The sequence below is a fragment of the Chrysochloris asiatica genome, unplaced genomic scaffold (assembly GCF_000296735.1).
Source record: "Chrysochloris asiatica unplaced genomic scaffold, ChrAsi1.0 scaffold00097, whole genome shotgun sequence".
Classification (NCBI taxonomy): domain Eukaryota; kingdom Metazoa; phylum Chordata; class Mammalia; order Afrosoricida; family Chrysochloridae; genus Chrysochloris; species Chrysochloris asiatica.
In genome coordinates this window covers 8,087,148-8,090,784 of record NW_006408615.1, presented here as the reverse complement: position 1 = coordinate 8,090,784, position 3,637 = coordinate 8,087,148, and the positions used below count along the sequence as shown (strand labels likewise).

The 3,637-nt window shown below is 42.2% G+C and overlaps 1 protein-coding gene across 1 annotated transcript in view; it reads right to left on the bottom strand.

Annotated features, from left to right (window-relative positions):
* Positions 1–3,637, bottom strand: part of EFCAB6 (EF-hand calcium binding domain 6) — a 322,393-nt gene that overhangs the window by 179,316 nt on the left and 139,440 nt on the right. The gene's annotated exons all lie outside the window — the stretch shown is intronic.

Genomic DNA, 3,637 nt, shown 5'->3' with positions numbered 1-3,637 from the left:
GGATGGTGTTCAACCTTTTCAAGGGGTAGCATATGATCAAGAGTCAATGATACTGAAGGAAGAAGTCCAAGGTGTACTGAAGGCACTGACAAAGAACAAGGCTCCAGGAACTGATGGAATACAAATTGAAATCTTTCAACAAACTGATGCAGCATTGGAGGCACTCACTCATTTATGCCAAGAAATTTGGAAAACAACTACCCAACCAACTGATAGGATTAGATCCATTTCTGTGCCCATTCCAAAGAGAAGTGACCCAATGGAATGCAGAATTCATCGTACGATATCACCAAATCATCAGACAGTATTATTAATCTCATATACAAGTAATATTGTCTAACGAGAATTCAAACATGGCTGCAACAGTACTTTGACAGGGAGCTCTCAGAGGTCCAAGCCAGATTCAGACGAGGATGTGAACGAGGGATATCATTACTGATGTCAGATAGATTTTTGCTATAAACAGAGAATACCAGAAAGATGCTTACCTGTGCTTTAGCAACTATGCTAAGGTTTTCAACAATGTGGATCATGACAAAGTATGGACAGCATTGCAGAGAACGAGTATTCCTCAGTACTTAATTGTACTCATGAGGAACCTGCACACAGAACAAAAGGCAGCCGTTCAACAGAACAAGGGGACCCTGAATGGGTTAAAATCAGGAGAGGTGTGTGGCAGGGTTGTATTCTTGACCATACTTATTGAACCTGTATTTTGAGCAAGTAATCCAAGAAGCCAGATTATATGAAGAAGAACGTGGCATCAAGACTGGAGGAAGACTCGTTAATAACCTGCGATATGCAGATGATGCAACCTTGCTTGTTGAAAGAGAAGAGGACTTAAAATACTTACTTACTGATGAAGATCAAGACCACAACCTTAGGTATGGATTGCATCTCAATGTAAAGAAAACAAAAATCTTCACCACTGGGCCAATAAACAACATCATGATAAATGAAGAAAATATTGAAGTTGTCAAAGATTTCATTTTGCTTGGACCCACTATCAACATTCATGGAAGCAGTAGTCAAGAAATCAAATGATGTATTGCATTAGGCAAATCTGCCATACAAGACCTCTTTGAAGTGTTCAAATGCAAAGATGTTAGTTTGAGGAATAATGTATGCCTTATCTAAGCATGGTATTTTCAATAACTTCATATGCATATGAAAGTTGGACAGTGAATAAGTCCGTAGAAGAGCAGATGCATTTGAGTTACGCTGTTGGAGGAGAATATTCAAAGTACCAAGGACTGCCAGAAGACCAAACAAATCTGTGTTGGAAGAAGTACAGCCAGAATGCTCCTTAGAAGTCCATACTCCTTAGAAGTCCATATAGCGAGACTCTGTCTCTCATACTTTGGACATATTATAAAGAGGAACTAGTACCCGGAGACAGATATTATACTAGGTAAAGTGGAGGGTCCGTGAAAAAGAGGCAGACCCCCAACAAGGTGGATTCATACAGTGGCAGGAGCAACGGTCTGAAGCTTAGCAATGATCGTGAGAATGGTGCCGTCTCGGGCATTTCATTCTGTTGTGTATCAGGTTACTCTGAGTCAAGCTGAGTCAACAGCACCTAACAACATTCCATGGAAAAGACTGACGCTGTCAAAAAACCTTCATTTTTCTTGTTTCCACTATCAACGCTCATGAAAGCAATAGTCAAGTAATTAATAAATAACATATTGCATTAGCCAAATCTATTGCACAATGCGTCAAGAAAAAATGATGTCAGTTTGAGGACTAAAGTGCACCTGACCCAAGCCATGATATTTTCGACAGCTGTATATGCTTTTGAATATTGGACAATGAATAAGGAAGACCATAGAAGAACTAATGGATCTGAGTTATGGTTTTAGAGAAATATTCAAAGTACCATGAACTGCCAAAAGAAAAAACACATCTGTGTTGGAAGAAGTTCAGTCGGAATGCTCCTTAGAAGCCAGGATGATGAGACTTGGTCTCTCACATGTTATCATGCATGTTATCACAGGGACCCGTCCCTGGACAAGTACATCATACTTGGTAAAGTGGAAAGTCAATGAAAAAGAGGAAGGTCTCTAACCAGATGGACTGGCACAGTGGCAGGAGCAATGGGCTAGAACTTAACAACAGCTGAGGATGGCACAGGGCCGGGCAGTGTTTCCTCCTTTCTGGGATAAGTCGCTATGCATTAGAACTGACTTGAAGGTAACCAGCAACAATTGGCTATCAACCAACTCTATGGCGGTGGGCTTGATTTGGGGTTACTAACATCACAGAAGTGTCTCTAATGCTATGTTGTTGCTGTGAAGTGCCATCGAGTTGGTACCAACTCATAGCAACCCTATGCACAACAGAACGAAACACTGCCCAGTCCTGGGCCAACCTCACAATTGTTGCCATACTTGAGAGTCCATTGATGCTGCCATAATCAATTGGTGACACATAACAGGAGTTACCATGATATTCATTGTGGTAAAATTTATAAGGGCAAGGGAGAATAACCCAGATTACAAAAGTTTTTGTTGGTAATAATAAATACAACATAGATCAAAAAGCAATTAATTTTGTTTCTAATTTTAAATAAAACAGATGGAATTACAGTCATGCACTGCTTAACATCCATGATGCTGGCTGTGAACTAGGACGTGTGTTAACTGGACGTTGTGCCAGCCTGCCGAGCAGCGAGTGGAGCACTCACTGACTTTCTACCTTCACATTGCTTCATAATCTTTACACAGCAAAGCCAGGCGGGATACTGTGGGCTGCCTGCATTCACAAAACACCCAAGATCCTATGCATACATGGTACTATAGTTCAGCTGATGTCTCTGGCAAGGAAGCACATGGGTTGAATAGGTTCATACTGTGCACAGCGCAACCCATGATATATGATGCTGCTTTGTTAACAGACACGAGTGTAAAGAGAACGGAGCACATCACACTGAAGTGAAGCTTGCCAGGCTAAAGAGTGCTGGGAGAGTTTGGAGGCTGTTGCCGGCAGAGTTCAGCACTATCCAAGATGCTGCACTCACTGTTGTTGTTAGGTGCCCTTGAAGGCACCCTCATAACCACCGCTGCAGCCATTGTGTTAGTTCAGCTTCTTGAAGGTCATCCTCTTTTCTGTCAGCTGGATATGCAATGAATACATCTCTTACTTTGTTTCTACAAACTAATTTCAGGCAACTTTGTAACTTCTTGTTTCAATGTTAAAATTTTGCCTTTTTAAATTTTCACGCAAAGACTTCCTTAGCTCATATCGCACACAATTTAACAAGAGGCTCCAGGTCTTCGGTCTCATGGTCCTCAACTTGGCCACAGTGTTTCACTGGGAGATCTTCAGGTGGGGTGTCACCAACAAGGACCACGGCATCTCTGGCGATGCCTCAAGGACCTGGCCGCGCTCCTCTTGGAGGTGCTGTCTTCTCCAGGACTAGGCACAGTGCTATGTGCGTTCTCTGCTCTTCCTTTTCCACATATGTGTCTTTTCGAGGCAGCCAACTTGGCCTGAACGTTCTTCTCTATCAGTAAAAAGCATTCAGTGACTGGATTCGTTTCTCCAGCCAACTCTAAGTTCAGCAAAGGATTTGGTGAACTCCTTTGCATCAAGGGAGAAGAGTGGAGAGCAGGACCCTACACAGAGAAGCAGTGAT